Consider the following 19,082-nt stretch of genomic DNA (forward strand, 5'->3'; position numbering starts at 1 on the left):
ATCTGCAGGAATATGTGCATACATTATCAAGAGAAGACTATCTTTTTGTTTTAAAAGCTATAATTTACAAAATGATGAAGTCTCTGGGATTCAGTTACATTTCATGTCTTAGATTTAGCTGGCATGGTCTGACCATTGAAAGAAGTGGCCTCATAAGTTCTAATTTTTAAAGTAACCAGAAAAGACAGAAGTTCCTTACAAAAATCATCAGCCATCAAATCAACTAGTTAAGCATTTAGTTTGTCACTATGTGGTTACAAACCATAAGGATAAGGAGGCAAATCCAAATTTCCTCTTACCATAAGGAAAAATAAAATCACAAGCCACATGAAATATTACGTTTTAAATTCAGACAAAGAAAATGCAAAGTCAATACAAAATCAGTCTCAATTGTATTTCCATTTCAGTAATATAAACAAATAGAAGGTGAACAGAAAGAGAAATGAAATGGAAAAAGATAGAAAACCAAAAGAAAAGAATAGAAGCGAGTATATTAACATCACAACCCGTAAGTGCTTAGGAATCAACTTCATAAAAATGTGCAGGTTCTCTACACAGAGAACTTTAAAGTGTTATTAAAAAAATAAAGTGTTATTCAGAGAAATGAAAGATATAAATAAATGAAGAAGTATATCACATTCATGGATTAGAAGTTTTTATACCGTAAACGTGTCAATTCTCATCAGTTTCATCTACTATAGATAGAACATAATCTCAACCCTAAGTCCCAACCACGTGTATGCACATGCCTGCACACCGTGTGAAGTTCAACACGTTCATTCTAAAATTTTTATGAGAATGTAAAGAGTGAAGAATAGTAAATACAGTCTTGAGGATGGTTTCCGAAGCACTTAAACCATTAGTTACGAAGATTTATTTTACAGGTGTAGGAATCTAAACAGTGTAACTTCAGCCTGAGAATAAACACATAAACCAGTGGAACTGAAAGCTCAGAAACAGCCTCGTGTCTCCTAAACTTTAATAAGGGCATCACGGTCCTGTTGTGGGGGAAATGATGGTGTTGCCACATCATGATGCTGGATTAACTCAGCACCCACGTGGAAATATCAGGAACCATGACTTCTACCTCACATCACACCCTGGGTCCCTCACAGACCTCTGTGTTGAACATACATAATCAATCTCCTGGACAATAATCATAGGAAATAGTTTCATGACCTTGAATAAGGCAAGTGTTTCATTAAACAATAACAGAAAGAAAACACCCCACAAAAAGCAAAGTTTAACAAATCAGACTTCATCAAAATTTTAAAATTCTGTTCTTCAAAAGACACTCATGAGAAACACTGTGTGGGAAGGCAGGGTATCTGTAATCACACGACTAATGACATGAGCATATAAAGAATTTCTACAAATCATGGTGGGGTGAGAGTGTTAGACAGCCCAATGCAACAAAAATGGTCAACAAATGTGCACAGGTACTTGAGGAAGGACGGTATCCAAAATAGACTACAGATATTTGAAAAGGTGCTGGGGCATATTAGCCATGAGAGAAACGGAAATTGAAATGACATTACAGTCCCATTACACACCCACCAGAATGTCAAAGACAACCACAACCACAACCCAACCTGAACCACCGCAAGCACTGACCAGGAGAGGATGTGACAAAATGTGTTCCTGCTGCTGGGAGTGCAAACTGGCAGGAGGACTTAGGAAAAATCCCTGGCAACTTCATACCCAGAGCTTGCAAATCTCCATAGAAATGCATATGTTTGTGCACCGACATATTGTGCAATGACGTTCATGGCATGGTACAGAAGAAATAAGTTTGGAAACAACAGGAACGTCCGCCAACAGGATGTCTGCGACAGAAGGAGGAACAAACAGTGCTGCGTTCATACGCTGACACGCTTCGCAGAAATGTGAGTGGACTCCTGGTACCTGGGAAAGGAGTCTCTCAGTTGTGATTTTGAGCCAAGTAAATTTGACACAAAGAATAGGTATTTCACAATTGCATTTATAGCAAGCTCAAAAGCGAGCAAAAACAAATGGATGGCGAAAGAGGTCAGAGTGCCAACTGCCTTTGGGAGAAGTGACTTTAGTGAAATCCTAGCTAGGAATATGCAGAGGGCGGCTGGAAGGGGTCAGGGAAACAGGCAGGAAAGCTCTGGAGCTGTTGCAGCAGCGGGGCCAAACCAGGGGCGGCTGGACCAGGGATCTGGGGGTGAGGACAGCGCCCAGCTCACAGGGCTTGGCAATAAATGGCAAAACGTACCCCAAACACCTAGCAGTGCCTGTCATGTGACACATCCAAGAAATGCTGGCTGATACGATTCCTGGACTGGGAACGGTGGAGATGACCAGGAACGGAAGCGGGAAGCCGCTCTGCTGGACACCCAAGTGTTCCCAGCACCCGGCTAGGGAAGGAGGTGCAGGAGCAGGGTTCAGGTGGCTGCCCACGAGCGTGCCTGGGAAGGTACCTGCACAGGAGTGAATGTGGCACGGCTGATTTCATCCCACTTTATTGATCGCAAGGAGCCAGGACTGGTGTGCAGAGACACAGACTGGCTTACTTATTGCTTTGAATCCCCGGTGCTTCCCACAGCGCTCCACACATGGCTGGGGCTTAATAAATACACGGCGGCAAGTGGAATAATCCCTCTCTCCCCCACGGACTTCACTGGAAAATCCCCCTTGGACACCGAAGGTGCAACAGAATGAGTGAGGAAACGCAACAATGAAACTTCTTTTCTAAAAAAGGGGATTTTCTTTGCAGAGGCCTTGCAACAATAGCATATTACTTGTGTTCTGGGAGAGAGAGATTTGCCTGTCATTTTCATATAAAGCTCGCAGTCCTCCAGCTTAATTTTAACTGCAGGCTTCCTGCCCCTAAATCAGCGTTAGTGTCAGAGTCGTCTGTTCTGTGCGGGAGGCCTATTGTGCGTGTGCGGCACAGAATCATCTTTCCTTTGGCTGGAGTTCAATTTGAACAGGTTAGATGGCTGGTGTGTTTTGTCTTCTACATTAAAGACCCTGTAATCAGACCTGGGCCCGATCAAAAGGCCTGTCCATTTGTCAGAAGAAACACACAGAAAAAAATGTAAAAGGTGCCCCCCACCCCACCCCAATCACTCGGTTCCCTGATCAGATTAGAATAATGGGTTGGCTCCTTGATGCCGGAGATAAACGCAGTGTGCTCATCCTCTCCGATGCCCTTCCGTGTCCCACAGGGTCATTATTCTGGCTCTTGATATACTGGGCACATCCACTTGAAGGCAGGTGTAGCTTTCCTTCTACATCAATCAAAAAATTCGGCGTACATGCAGTCCAACTCTTGTTACAAGGAAATAACTGCACTTTTAACTGAGGAAGGAAAAAAAAGAAACTGTCCTAAAAGCTTTGCTGAATATGCTATGCGGCAGATCCCAGCCTGTTGCGTTTAACACTACTCTTCTACCTTTACGTGGAACTAGATCACCCGAGGATCTTGGCTCAGTAAGCTGAGTGGGGGTGGGCGGCTGAGATGCTGCAGGTTTGAAGCATGTGGTGATGCTGGTGCCACTGGCCCAGGGACAGGGCTGCAGGGCACACGTCTGAGCATCTCTCTGGAGACCCACATTCCTGACGTTGTTGGTAGATTTTACATTTAAAGATGAAATTAATGGAGGCAAGAAGGATGCTGTTCAGCCCTCTGGTTCTTGAAATGAAAACAAAAAGCAAAAGTCTCTCTTCCTGTTAACCCCCTAAATCAGCCCACAGACATCCAAATTTTAAAGAACAAATGGAGGCGGATGGCAGCCTTCCTCTCTGACTGATTTCCCCACTTGGGTCGGGGCGGTTCTGTGGGAACAGAGGCCAGAGCTGTGGACAGGGGCGCCCAGAGAGCAGGTGGGATCAGCAGGCTGTGGGCCGGTGCCATCACTCCTAACCCCACATCCAGCTGGCACGGCCTGAAGCGCCCCACACCAGGGCACCCACCAGGGCCCAGGTGAGACACCGCCCAGCACCCTCCATTCTTGAGACACATGGGGCTCAGCCATCGCAAAGAATGTAGACCCAGTGGGTGAGCAAACACAGATGCTGCAGTCACACCTGGGTTCAGATCCTGGAGGCTACCACTTAACATCTGTGTGGACAGGCCCCCCTTCTGATTTCAATCCTGCCATCAGCAGGGCTCTGATGGTCAGCTCTGAGCTAAAGGCCAGACCCCTCAGACCCAAGGAGGTTGCCAATGAGCCCCACTTCTCTGTGAAATAACTAATAATGTTAATAGCTAAGAACTTTAATTCTCCATCCTGAAGTGTGGGGTCAGAGCCTGGAGCAGACATCCCTAGTCCTGGGAGTGAGAATGAGATGGTGGTAGAGGTGAAGGAAGGGAGGTGTGGCTAGGGCGAGCAGGGTCCATCCTTCTTCCAGGCCTCAGCTCCGAAGGGTTAGCAGGGTGCACTGCTCAGGCCTGGACCTTCAAGCCGCAGAGCAGTGACCCCACCCCACGGGGCACCTGCTTCATATTCCCTAGGGGAAGTCACCTCATGTGGTCTGGAGCCTGGGGCCATGGCTGTTTCTGTCATAGGGCTCATCTCCCTGAGTCCCCTGCTGCATCCGCCTGTCCTCCCCAGGGCAGAGGTGGTGTCTCACTCAACCCAGCAACCCCAGAACCACCTTGTATTTACAGTTAAGTATCAAGACCCGCTTGCCAAGGGGACCTGGACGCAGCTCTTGCCAGCTTCCTGACTCAAAGAGCTGTCCATGTAAAAGGTCCATAAATAAGCCCTAAAACTGTTTTTGTTTTTAATTCTGCTTACAGAATAAATGGCCAGAACTCTACTTCTGACCTTTACCAATACACATGTTTTCAGCTCTTGTGCTCTGAGAGGGAGGAAGCTTTGCAGAGGGCCTTTGAAGTGTCAACGCCATATAAGGCATCATTCAGAGGAGCGCGCTGACTCTGAGGGATACAGCTGTAAGTCACACATGCTGAGCACATTATGAGAAGTTTATTATTTTCTAAAAACCGTATCTTCCACATCAATCTTCTGGAGACAGCGCATAAACACAATTCCAATTTTACTATGGCTCTGACAACTCACAGCTTAGCATACCAAGCCCATATTAAGGCAATCGTGCCTGTAAATTGAGTACTTGTGGGCTGCACTGGAGACCAACATCTCTCTACCTGACATCAGAGAGGAACAAAGATACCTCCCCCCCCCCCCCCCCCACCTAGCGTTGTCTTCCTCCTGGTTGGCTTCGGTCTCAGGGCATGTTTCCCAAGTCATGTCCACTGTCTGCTGGACACTGTGCGTTCCCATCCTCCGCCAGCTTAGAAGATGGTATTAATGAGGTGTACTCTCTGTCCTGAGCGGAGGAGGACACTCCTCACACCATTGCCTCACTGTCACTTACTGGACAATGACATTCTCCTACAGCGCTGGAAAAATATGGCAGAGAGCAGGTGGCCTGTATGGTCACTGGCATCCAAAGAACGGGCTCCATTAGTTAACTCATCACCACCCCATTACTCGTATACCCATAGCGCCATCCGGCCACGGGGTGGAATAAACAGGAAGCAGGGTGGAGGACACAAGCATGCCAAGGGCTGGAGGAGAGGCGCAGCAGAGGAGGGGGCAAAGGTTTGCTTCCAGAAGCTGCTCCAGAAGCTTTAACTCATCAAGAACGTTGTCCCTTAACATCTCCAGCTCTGCAATTTTTAGGAATATTGCCAGGAGTCGTTCTTCTGGAGAACTTCCGATTTCGCCAGACAACTCTGCAGAGAAGAGTGAGGACCACAAAACGTGGCGATCTGGCACCCGAGTCTTCGGGAGATCAACCTGCCCTGTGTGTCTCTTTCATCTGCCGCCTCCTGTGAGTCTAAAATGATGTGTGTTTCTTTTTTTTTTTTTTTAATTTTTATTTATTTATGATAGTCACACAGAGAGAGAGGCAGAGAGAGAAGCAGGCTCCATGCACCGGGAGCCTGACGTGGGATTCGATCCCGGGTCTCCAGGACCGTGCCCTGGGCCAAAGGCAGGCGCCAAACCACTGCGCCACCCAGGGATCCCTCTTTTTTTTTTTTAATTTGCTTTGGGTTCGTACCAATGATACCTTCCTTTAAGTAATTGACTATTTCACGGCTTACGTTCTACTTTAATCATGCAGGGTGTTCAGTGAGAATGAAAAATTATATTTGAAACCCCAGGCCTGGGAAGTGGAGTCTCAGATTTAATTAAGACTTTCATTTCTTTACAGATTTTGATTGAAACCTGCAATGCTTTTTAAAAACAGTATTTTAGTCCAATTATATGTGTCCATATCGCTGGGCTATTGGCAGGTCTGCCATTCTAAGGAAGGAAATCTTCCCTGTCTCAAGAAGAGCATCCTACACCTTTCAGATCACTTAACATAGGCTTCTTTTTACTTCCGGCACCTCGCAAGGGGAGATGATTTCATTATGCTACCTGAGTTGTGTCGTGGATGCCTCCCGTGTAAATAGCACCTGCCAGGAGAAGGCGGAGGCATCAGCATGTGTGGGTGAGGACGGAGGGATGGGGTGTGCTAGACCCTCCCCTGCCTTCCACCGCGTTCACGGCCAGGTCTCCAAACCCTAAAAAGGCACCACCACCGAAACCGGGCCCAAGCAACAGCGAGCCACCGAGAGGCTTCCCAAAGGGGCTCAGGGTCCCCCCACCCCAGCCCATCTGCCCCAGGGGGCTTAGTGAGGATGCCTGGGTCTCCATGAGGGCGCCAGGATGATTGGCGGGGCGGCTCACTGAGCAAGTTGGCTCATCTCCCGATGACAGAAAGATGCCCCCAGGGAAAAAGAATCCACTTAGTCATGAACACACCCCATCCTTGTGTTATCGGGCTCCCTCCTCTCGGGCTCATAGTCCACGAACACCTGTTACCATTGTTCGGAAATACCCATTCTTCGAATGTTGCTCTCAGTTTGGCAACATTTGAATGGGACAAAATAAAAATGGTAATTTATTTCTAGCAATGCTCATGAAGAAGAGATGGGCATATTTATGTGTCTACAGACTAAACAACAAAACACTAATTAAGTAAACTTGGTTTTCCCTTTAATCAGACTTTCAGGTAATTAGCTGTCAGCTAAGATAAATTACAGTTTATTCCATTTTTATATGATGCTTTGGTCAAATAAAGATTATGCTTTAATGGCCAGATTTAGTTGCTAATTTTTCATGCATATGAAAGGATTTGTAAATACTAGCACTGAAATCTTTTAATGTTCTGAAAACTAATTTCTGCCTAAAACAGCACTCTTTAAACACAGTTTTATCCAAGGCTAGGGATTATCTGTCAGATACTTTTCATTTAATACACAACCATTCAGATTTTTAAAACCCCAGATCAAGATTATAGCCTGTGAATGCTTACCCAACCCCAGCCAAGACGGAAAGGTCCACGCCAGCCTCAGAGCATGTCCCCTGGACTCGGGCTTAATCAGGAGAAACGATGCAAATTCACTGGGTTTGGGCAAAGGCAACAATATGACTCGGATCAACACTACCAGGATAGTTTGGGTGGTGGAGACAAACGACTTTCAGTTACTCGAAATCCCAGAGTTGACATTTAAGGGGCCATCCATTTGTTGTTTTGCATTAAAATAAATGACCCATGAGGCACAGTGACGCATTTAGAGCCTTCAGAGTGACTCTCCCGCAGAGCTGGGCATGAGCTCCGTGCTCTGAGTGGTATGATTAACAGCACGGCAGCTTGGTGTCATGCCTCTTGGGGTCCCTCAGGACATAGGACATCTCCCCTTGGAAATGTGCATGGGGTACGAGATGCTGGGAAGTCCTGTGTTTTGTTTCCACTCCGTGTATGAAGACCCAAGTGGTCTTCCCTTTATCCTTGGGAATCTGAGCCGCTCTCGCTGGGGGAAGAGGAAGACACACTTTATTTGCATTTAATTTCACCACGAGGAAGCGCAGAGCAGTTGGTAAACACGAAATGCATATGGAATTCTGATTCTCATCTGCGGTGAATTTACCACCGTGTCGGGAAGTGGGGAGGAAGGTTTTTTACCTCTCTGAGAAGAAGAGCTGGTGACAGAGGTCTCTCCCAGTGGAGAGAAGCAGCCCTCCCCACTCCCAGATTAAAGTATTTCTGTTTCAATTAAAAACTATGTCTCTTTCAACTCTTGGAAATTTCTTACGACACTGAGAAGGTATTTTGCTTGAACAGAAATGATGTAAAGTCAGTGTGGACCTGCTCTAAGCAATCAGAATGTGTTTCTTCCTGCAGCAGTCAGGAATAGCAGGAAAAGCATGTGCGGGGCACTCAGACCCCCTGACTGAGGACACTCAGATCCCCTGACCTAGGACACTGGGACGCCCTGACTTAGGACACATGGACCCCCTGACTAAGGACACACAGACTTCCTGACCTAGGACACTGGGACCCTCTGACTTAGGATACATGGATCCCCTGACCTAGGACAGTGGGACCCCTTGACTTAGGACATTGACCTGATTTAGGACACATGGACACCCTGACTTAGGACACTGAGACCCCCTGACTTAGGACACACAGACCCCCTGACTTAGGATATGGATCTCCTGACTTAGCACACATGGACCCCCTGACCTAGGACACTGGGACCCCCTGATGCAGGAAACTTGGACCCCCTGACTGAGGACACTTGGATTCCCTGACATAGGACACTTGGACCCCCTGACTCAGAACATGGACCGCCTGACTTAGGACATGAACCCCTGACTCAGGACACGGACCCCCTGACTCAGGACACTCACCCCCCGACTCAGGACACTCACCCCAGACACTTGGATCCCCTGATGTAGGACACTCGGACTCCCTGACTCAGGACACGGACCCCCTGACTCAAGACCCACTGGAAGGGGCTCATCGAGGGGCTCGGCTAGCTCCGTGGACACACACTGTGGAGTCCACAGGGGAAGGAAAGCACAGCTGGGTCTGTGTGGCAGAAGAAGGAACAGCAAAAAGCCCAGCAGTTTGGGAAATGTGGCAACACCGCTCAGGACTAAGAACACACCTGGGAGACCCAGGCCCACCTCTACCGGCACAGCTCAAGTGTCATCATCCAAAACGCAACAGGGTGTCCAACAAGTGGCTGCTCTGGACGATTTCTCCTTTATGTTTCTTTAGGTGCCAAAAATTAAGCACTTGACACATGCTCTATGATTTAATCCCTGCAATAACCCTTTGAAGTTGTTATTCATCTTTTACAAACAAGAAAAAGGAGATTATAGAGGTGCCAAGCAATCCACGCAAGGTTGGGCATCTCCTGTGCCTTGAAGCCGGGGTCCGGCCTGAGTCCTTTACCTTATACCACGCCCGGACAGCTGAGAGCAGGACTCATTTTAAAACCTTCCACTCACAGGAAATTAACTGAAGGCATTTACAAACTCCGTGTACCATTGAGAGAAGGGAGCTAACAGGTGGGAGGAAGAACACTGCACGCAGGCGAGCCAGGGAACGGGCAGTCAGGGGCGCAGGGAGTCACCTTCATGCAAATGCCTGGGGTTTGGGAAGAAGGGAAGATGGGACCAAGCACCAGGCATCGTCCCTCCTCCTGACCTTCCATTGATCTTCTTTTCTCTAGGGATGTCTGATTCTTTTAATAGACATTAGAAGGGGAAGCAGAGCCATTTATTTATGAAACCGCTCCCTGCAGGGGACACATCCACTGACACGAGAGAGACAACCCCACACAGACCCAGGGTGCCTCCAGGGCGGGCTGAGGCTGCACTGTTGCGGTGCCGGGCCATGAAGCAGCCTGTGTGCTTCTGAACGTGCTCTCCGATGAGGCGCATGTGCCTGGAGACAGCTGCTTGGAAGCTGGACCCACTATTTATTAGCTATGTGCCTCCTGAGGAACTGGTATTCTCTGCCCGAGCCCTGGTCTTCTCACCAGTACCACCACTCGCCGCCAAGCATGTGGCACTGTAATGACCACGCCAGGTGACACACCAGGTCTTGCATTCAGGCAATCGGAAGCTGTAGTGCCCTCCCACTCTTAAGGGCATACAAACCTATTTCATTTTAGCCATTTACGTTCCCTTTGCTCCGATGCAAATGCACCGTGGTTGTTTTCAGCAAAGTTGAATGACCCGGTCATGTGTCAGATGATAGCAAGGTGAAGTTTGAACAGCTTGCTCCAAGTGAAAACACATCAATGCTGGCCATCTGATGGCCTCTAGCCCATGTTAGTTTCTTTACTAAGTGGATTTCTAGCTATCCTATGATAAGTACGTGCCCTCTCCGACGTCTGTTTTACCCTAAGACCGGACGGTGAACTGTTTGCCATCTCGTCACCAGCATCATCATGGCAGTGGTGCTACCCTCGACTTACAAGAAGCAGATGGTGATTATGCTGTCATGTGGCACCTCACTCTTGGAAGGAAAGACCTGGTTCAATTCCTTTATGGTTCCTTTAATCAAAACATTCACCATGCAGTTCTCAAAGGATTGAAAGGTACAGAAGTTGCTAAGTGTTCACATCAATTTCTGGATAAGAAACATTGACTGCCCTGTCAACTCTCAGATACACTGGTTCACCTTCAGGAAGTGAATCTCGAAAGTAATGACTGCTTGTGGCTCCCAAAGATCCTCCCGCTTGTGGCTCCCAAAGACAGCACCCAGGGCTGGAGCCCACATCATCCCCACCTGAACCCTAGTGAACGCCACACCAGACACTGAAATGTTCCCCTTAACTCCCGAAGTGACTTCCTTTCTGACTCGACAACTGTTCTCAAGTATTTATATTCTAGAAGAAGGCACCAGGATTAGCTGGTCACTTTGGCAAGATCTGCGATGCCTGGAATTTGGAAATTAATGCGATTAAATGTCATGACGGGGAAAACGTTAAACACACACACCTCAAGACTAAACAAAGGAACAAGAAACTGAGTAGGAAACAGGACAGTTTTGCTACTTTGAAGTGATGCAGCTGCTTCCAGGAAAAAAGGGAAGGTGTCACGTGTGCGCTTTGGCAGGAGCGGAGAAGGTAAGTATACTGTGCCCTGGGGTCAAGGATGTCTTTCCATACTACCTTCCTCTGACTTTTTTCATCAGATCTTTGGAGAGAGAGTTTTCAAAAGGCACCTACAACTGAGGGTTTCATTTCTACAACCTGAATGAACAGAGTCCTCACAGTGATTCAATGCCCTGAGTCTCCTCCTCCATCTGGATCAGCCACCAAACCTGGAGAGGAGGACAGAGCCCGAGAAACTTCCCCAGCAGATGCTGGCATCCTGATGCAGAGCAAAACACATGGAGAAAAGATTCACATCTACCGTGTAACACCTTCACTGTCTAACCCCGTTATTTCAAAAAAGCAATTTAACATATTTTTGGTGTTTTCTAACTACTTAAAAGGGGGCTAGTGGCATTTATTAGAATTTAAAATGGAATTATATTTAAGTGTGATTTATTACTAGTAATAAAGAGCTTAAAAACAGTGTCTCTGCTCACAGCCATGAATTCATTCATTAGAGAATGCCATCTATATGCTTCCATAACGAGAAATGGAAGGAAGTCCAAATATCATAAGGGAAGGAAAGTGCTGTTTGAACAATCGTTAGCACGTACCCTCAGCCCCAGGAGCAGAAGCCCCCTTTCTGCAGTGGACATGGGCTATACGCCGGATTTCAGGCTCATGCCCACATGTCCTAGCAAGAGAGACCACAAGCAAGACAGCTCACCGCCCGACCTTCACATCCCTTGGTGGCACGGTGGGTGTACTAACAGGAATAGAGATGTCTGTTGTGTTAATGAGGATACTGCGTCTAAAATGCTTGGCGAATGAACTGGCTCCTCCTATGTGATAAATACATGTCAGCAACATCACCCATACCTCTCCATTCAATACCTGGGAAATAAAGGGAAGTATTATTTAAAAGACGGCTTTATACCAAGAGACCACATGACAGCAGTTTGGGTCTTTAGGTGTTCAAAGGACAAGGAAATATACCACCTGAAAACCAGAGGGAGAAATTACTCACCACAGCTGGTGAACAGGCAACTTGAGTGAAGGTCAAGAAAATTAAAGACATTTCTGCAGGACGGCTGATGGCAGCACGTCAAAAGCTGGAATAGGATCAGGACTGAACAGATCCAGATGGGCCTTTGGAGGCCAAGCTGACTGGCAAGGGTCTGGGGATTCCTGATTCATTTCATCGCTAAGTGGTTCACACATCACAATAGTTCACAGAAGATAAGTAACAGCGATTAGAGAGTGCTAATTTCTGTCCCATTAAAGGCATTAGGACTTTGTTGCAGCTCTCTATCTAAAATAAATTAAAATCTACAGTACGTCCTTCTAAACCGCCAAATCCAGCATGTGATCTTCGCATATCAATCTTGATCAACGAAGACGGCTCCAAAGAGGATCTGATGTGGTGCTCAGAACGGTCAGCCGCTGACCACATAGCATAGGGCGAGCGTAACAGGTGCATTCCCAGGAAGTTAAAGCATTACGCCGTCGGCACAAAGAGGCTGGCTGCTTCTGTTTCAAGTCATCAAATGTAAGGTTCCTAATCTACCATGATGAAAACAAATAGGAGCTCTTGGGTCAGAGAAACCACATGTCAAATGAGGACTGGAGTTGAGAGGATCTACTCGTATCGCTTGTTGGGCAAATTACTGCTGCGTTCCAACCGACTGTTAATGCAGAACATGTCTGTTGACAGCGGGAACTTGCGGGAAGTGAGGTTTTCCTATCCTGTGGGCCCTATAATTTATAAAGGCCACTTGGTAGCCACCAGTTCTGCTGAGAGGGCTGCGAAGTCCCCTCCCCCCGGGGACAGACCACCAGCCATCCCCTCTCCCCCACTCCACATCCCTACCAACCAAACTACTGTATTGCAAATAAAGCAGGCTGCACCCCTGCTCTGCTGCCCCATCCTGCCGTCTGTCCCCACACCCTCCTTCCTTTCCCCGGAGATTCTGAATTAGTGGCATTTCCAATGCATAACACGTGCTGCTGAATAACATCTCAAAGAAGAAAAAGCAGCAGAATGTTTTATTAAAGCACATTTTTGTACAACCTATACATGTTCATCCTGCTGGCAGTGACCACCAAGGACTGACCCCACACAGCCCAACAATCAAGCACTTTTATTTACAAGGAAACAAATAATCTGGCTGTTCACACCCAGTCTGGTGCAAGTTTAGAAATGTGGAATTTAAATAGCAACTTCGGACGCTTACTAGCCCCGGGGAGACAGGTTGGCACTGGTCCTCAGCTAGAACAGTGAGGCCGGGCTGGGGAAGAAAGAACGATGGATGAATGCCACGATGGAAGAAGCAGGGCAGCGCCGCTGCTGCAAGAGTCCCCAAATGTTTGCTTTCAGATCATGTTCAGGAGGAAAAACAAGGCAAGTTTGAGAAGGGGGAGAGGCAGCGGTGCTGAATAAGTGTTAAAGGGGACATTGTGTGCGCGGCGTGGCTGTCCCGTGAGGTTCAATGGGCGGTCTGTTCGTCAAAGGGCCTGGACATTGCAGGGCGGTTGATGGCGAGGGAGGACCGTGGTCCTACTTTCTGATGGCAAAGGAAGAAATGACAGGATGAACCTGAGCACCCTTGCCCAAAGGGATATCCGCCAAGACAGGCACAGACATTCGCGCTAGCCCTGCCTGAGCTAACCAGACTCTGACAAGTTCATTGCCTCTTCTTGCTCCTTTTCTTTTCTTCTCTGGGCTCGTATCATTTAGGTCCTACAACTGCCACTTTCACTTCATAGTGTACATTTGGATTTTTAAATTTCTCTGAATCATGGGTGACTCCTAGGTTTCTCTGAGATCATTTCTTTCTTCTCGAGGCTTCACTAAGCTTCATTATCCAATAGATATCTGCCTTCACAACAGGGAGAAGGCCCTCAGACGAATGCACTTCTCACATGCTGGAGAGAACCCTTGCAGATCATATGGTGGGCGGAAGTGTGGTGGCCTGGGGACTGCAGGACTCCCAGAGGGCGGCCTCTCAGGCCCGGTGGGGACCTGAATGTGGAATGACGGTTGTTAAAATAAAACTATGCTTCTAGAGCGCTTCAAAAAATGTAAAGCAACTTCAAATTTATCATCCACCTTTGTTTGTGACATCTTGGCAAGGAATGTCATCTTCTGAAGGAAACAATTTGGATCCAGGATAAAAATAAGCACAAGGCCATATGGAAAATATTTGCCAGAAGGCAGGACGAATATGTGCTTAGTAAGACACAGAGGCCGTGGCAGAGCCATCCAGATGCACCTGCCCTGGCCAGGCTGACACTGTGGGGCGAGGGCAGGACAGGTGGCACCATTTCAGGGGCACCCAACTAGGGTCCCCAGTTCTTCAGAGATCCTTCAGGGCAACAAACACGCCCACCATCCAGCTGGCACTTAAAATTCTATAGTCTCTGCTTCCTCTCTGGACATCAGGCTTTGTCTCCACTGAAATGCAAACATCGCCGAAGTGGGTGACACCCCCGACCTTTACGCTTTGCGGGTAGGTTTCATGAGATCCTTTGCTGAGTGTGGGGCTTGGTGAGACCAGCCTGGGCGAGGTGGTGTGTGGCACGTGCCCCTGAGAGCTATCCAGATTCAGAAATGCTGGGCTGCTGCGGAACCAACCAGACCTACTTTACAACTAGTTATGGAGCCTGGTGGCCTGTGTCTGCCATGGGCACAGCACCATGCCCATGGCTAGCTTTTAGGAAATGGTTCTAAATGCTCAAATCCTGGGCCTCTGACTGGCTTCTTTTCTTTTCTTTTCTTTTCTTTTTCTTTCTTTCTTTCTTTCTTTCTTTCTTTCTTTCTTTCTTTCTTTCTTTTTTCTTTCTTTCTTTCTTTCTTTCTTTCTTTCTTTCTTTCTTTCTTTCTTTTCTTTCTTCTTTCTTCTTTCTCTTTTTCTTTCTTGGTTGCAATACTGAAAACTACTCAGTAGCTTGCAATTCAAACTTCCACCTGGGTTTATTTTACCTTTATGTTTACAAAAAGAATAGGACCAGCCAGGGAGAGGACCAAAGAGGTGCTGCGCAGATGCGCGTGAATACAGGGTCCCGGCCTGGGCCATCTGCGCAAACCGGGGTCCTATGGCAGGAGACAGAAGAACCACTGACTTGGCCACAGGGCCTGACACTGCTCACAGCCAATTTTCCCTCCCCTGCCCCTTGCAGAAGTTAAGTTCAGGTTCACCTTTGAAATGAGGAGAACTGATGAATCAAGTAGTAGGAGTGATTCGCCTTTCTATGCCTGGGATATTCCGGAAGGAGATCTGAGGAGCTCTGGCATTTAACCTGACCCCGCCCCCTGGACCACTCTGCAGTTAATAGCACGGGACACCCCCTGGGACCAAGTTATCGTCCTCCCTGCCTTTTAATACCACTTGCTGCCAGTGGCTTCCCTGGTGGAGGAAGCCACAGAGCCATCTTCGTAGGGCCCGTCAGTTGGAGTGGGCAGAGCATGGGCCCTCTGCAGGGCAGGCCTGCACCTGCCCGCCTCCCCACCTGCTGCTTTCCAAGCCTCTAGTCCATATATGCCATCCTCCAAGCTCCCTGAGTCATCGGGCCCACAGGGTCTGGTCTTCCCCACAACTCCGAGGGATCCTGGCATTTAGTTTGAATCCTAAACACTCTGGAGGTAACTCTACACTCCATCTTGAATCGTACTCCAAAGTATAGAGTGGGACGAGATGGTCAATGGCTCTCAAAGATGCTGGTCACCCCCACAGCCCATGTTAGAGGACGGGGCAGGGTTCCCTGCAGCCCAGAGCAGCAGCACCCTTGGCCGCTCCCTCCTCCAGCATAGCTGTGGCACCTGCTAGTTTCCCACTCACATCACATTTGTCATGGAAGCAACATGGCTAAGAGCCCTCCAGGCAGAATTGAAAAGGCATTTTGTAATTTTAGACACAGCACTTCCCAGAGCACCTGGGTGGCTCAGCAGTTGAGCATCTGCCTTCAGCTCAGGGCATGATCCTGGAGTCCTGGGATCGAGTCCCACATCGGGCTCCCCACAGGGAGCCTGCTTCTCCCTCTGCCTATGTCTCTGCCTCTGTGTGTGTGTGTGTGTGTGTGTGTGTGTGTGTGTGTAAATAAATAAAATCTAAAAAAAAAAAAGACAATTCCCATCATCCAAATGCAGTTCCACTTTGCTTGCCGAATCAAGCAAAAGGGCCGGGTTGCACATCACTTTGAATTCCTTCTAGATCTCTAAACTTGTTCTGCTGGAGAGGTATATAATGCTAGCTCCCTGTTGTATGAGCACACAGGTATGGATGCTCAGTTCATGCCTACCAAACTAAATCAGTTTGGACTAGAAAAACAAAACAAAAACAAAAAACCAAGCATGTTATGTTTTCTTATATCCCACGGAGCACCTCACTGAAATCCATCAACACTACAAACTACACACAAGTTATTAACATATTGATTGGTACTTTCCCACCAATACCTGTAGAATTCCAATTTAGAACACAAAACATGAAGGGCTTTCAGGAAAAAATGTCCCCTGCATTCAGGGACAGCCCACAATCTCTGAAATGCAGTGTGGCAAACAGCACGCTGATGGTTGCAGCACTAGTACACCGCACTCAGATTACGGTATCTAACTCCATTTTATTAGCCTCCTGGATTGATTTTGTATTCTTGGTCTACTACAGTAATTGTTCATTAACACGTGGAACATTTCCCACCATGGGCACCACTTGGATTGTGAGTGTCATAGTTTACGGCCTGTATCTACACATTGTTTATAGGTTAATAATGTATGTGTGTCCAACAAATCATCATAATGGTCATTTATACAACCCGTAACTGGCAACGTATTGATATTTGTTCGGTGAAATGATAAGTACTCACAATTCAGGTGTGTGGCATTGGAGATTTTTTTTTAAAGAAACACTTTCACTTGTTAGGCTGAATCAGTAGTGTACGAAGTAAAAGCAGCGTGGGTCTCACATCCTGCATTTACTGGCAAAAACCATAACAGAAGCCTTATAATGAACACTGTCCCACCCCCCTGCTTTTTACTAATGCAATTAATGTGGCGATTTCAAATAGCCAGTGCAGGAAATGTCTGCTTATCTCCACCAGCAACTCCTTCAGGTGGTTTCTCTGCCTTCGTTTATGCAACGTGGATTCGTGCACACTTTCTGTGGTTAAGCATTGAAAACAATGAAGTAATCACTTCAATCTCAAGAATAGGATGCTCTGGTGTATGAAACCTAAAAGTAACAGATACAAGTTTAAGGAAACACTTTGAGGCAGAAATAAGCTTGGGCAGGAGGGAAAGACTGTATAATTACATCTGTGCTTCCGCAGAACATGGCTAGCCGTAAGAGCTGTCCCAGTGGACACTCCCTGAGCCCCTGCCATCTTCCCAACCAGACTCTAGCCAGTGTCTGAGCTGGGGCTGCAGGTGTGGACAGAACCCAAAGCCTCTAACTTTTCCATTGCAGGCGTGGATGAGAGTTCTATACTTCAGACAGCAGATACAAGATTTCAGTGTGGGACCCTGGGGCCCAAATTATTACTGGTAACATCTTCCAAAAAGTACACACCTTCCAAAGAGCTGCAGAAGGGGCACCACCATGTCCAATGGACCTTTGCAGGAGCCCCTAAATCTCACCTCCCCAGCATTTTCTGGTCAAGGGGCAGAGAATGACCCACACCTGTCTCCATGAGGCTCCTTCTCTCTCCTGCTCCCCATAATGCACACACCTGTTCCCCAGGTTTTTACCTAATTATTTAACTTAATGAAACTTCATTCCTTCCTCCTCCCACATGCCCTGACTTGCTTTCTTCTGGACGGCTTCCCATGCTCCTGGGCCAGCTGGATAAGCTGCCCCTCACTGCACTCAGGGGCCGGCAGGGCAGTCAGCCTGGTGAGCCAACTGCAGAACAGGTGCAGGTGGGAGGGCGTGGGGCTGGGAGTACTGGGCCAGCTCCATAGGTGCTCCCTGGGGCTCGAGGAGAGCGGAGTCAGTCTCTGGGGAGGGTCCACAGGCATTGAGTTCAGACACATCTTCAACAGTACTGGAGACGGATTCTGATGGATCATGTCCTCCACCCACATAGCCAGTAGCAAATTCTTTTTTTTTTTTTTCCTCAAGATATCAACTTACTTCCTTAGATCTTCAGTCTTCAAAATAAGGAAAATATCTGCCCTAGTCTGCTTTGCAAAATGGCCTTGGAGTTATTCTATTCCCCCAACGAGCAATTCTATTTTCATTTGACAGCAGTTAAAAAGTACGGGGGCATGCGACCCGATCCATCCCAGGCTCCAGTGAGAACCCAGAAAAAACATCCGAGGAATGTCCGAACAACCCCTGCCTGCCTCTTCCCTATTTTCCACTGCTCCACGTATCCCACAGAATCGTGCAGAAGGCCAGTCTTGGTCTGAGTGTGCCGTGGGGCAGAGTGCACGTTGGCAGGTTGTAAAATCCTATCTGCAAATGTCCTATCCAGGTTTATAATCCCAGAAACAGGAGCAGTCTTTGGAAAAAGGCAAAGCATCCAGTAAAAAGTCTCTGCGACTTTGTGAAATAAATGTGGGCGTCACTGTCCCCTCCCCCATTTCAAAACTAATATGAGTTTCTGTACAGCATCTGCAAAGGTGTGAAAGACACCACGGGAGAAATTAGACAAAAACCATTTATATTACCTCTTAGAGACAAAGACTGGTAAAAACAGATCTCTCTCTCCAGCCTTTTTTCTATGTGCTGTGTGTCATGTGGCTTCAGCTACCTGAACATTGGATGAGGCCATCTTCTCATCTAAGATTTAATTGAAAAAAAAAAAGATTTTATTTATTTGAGAGAGAGCAAGAAGGAGAGAGAGCACAAGCAAAAGTAGGGGGGTGGGGCAGAGGGAGAAGCAAACTCCTTGTTGAGCAGGGAGCCCAATGTGGGACTCGATCCCAGCGCCCTGGGATCATGACCTGAGCTGAAGGCAGATGCTTCACTGACTGAGCCACCCAGGCACCCCGCTAAGATTTAAAATGAAGCTGCCCAACACCTGAGTGTGGTCCAATATACTTTGTTATTTCCTTAGTTTGCCAGGGTCACTGCTGGCTGAGTGCTCCATATCCCCAGGATCCCTTCAGCCATATGCGCCTGCTGCCCTCAAATGTATG

At 47.5% G+C, this 19,082-nt stretch overlaps 1 protein-coding gene and 1 long non-coding RNA gene across 10 annotated transcripts in view; both read right to left on the reverse strand.

The window, feature by feature from the left end:
* The window catches only part of DPP6 (dipeptidyl peptidase like 6), an 823,115-nt gene that overhangs the window by 421,571 nt on the left and 382,462 nt on the right, over positions 1–19,082 (reverse strand). The window lies entirely within an intron of this gene.
* Positions 1–19,082, reverse strand: part of LOC144284695 (uncharacterized) — a 105,138-nt gene that overhangs the window by 62,640 nt on the left and 23,416 nt on the right. For 4 of the 6 annotated variants that reach the window (XR_013353140.1, XR_013353139.1, XR_013353137.1 and 1 more), the window contains 2 exons: positions 18,612–18,723; positions 16,808–17,172 (listed from right to left, as the gene is read on the reverse strand). This is a non-coding gene — a long non-coding RNA (uncharacterized LOC144284695). The remainder of the gene's footprint in view (positions 1–16,807; positions 17,173–18,611; positions 18,724–19,082) is intronic. The other 2 variants (XR_013353138.1, XR_013353136.1) reach the window with 1 other exon arrangement.

This window comes from Canis aureus, chromosome 15, assembly GCF_053574225.1.
Source record: "Canis aureus isolate CA01 chromosome 15, VMU_Caureus_v.1.0, whole genome shotgun sequence".
Taxonomy (NCBI): Eukaryota; Metazoa; Chordata; class Mammalia; order Carnivora; family Canidae; genus Canis; species Canis aureus.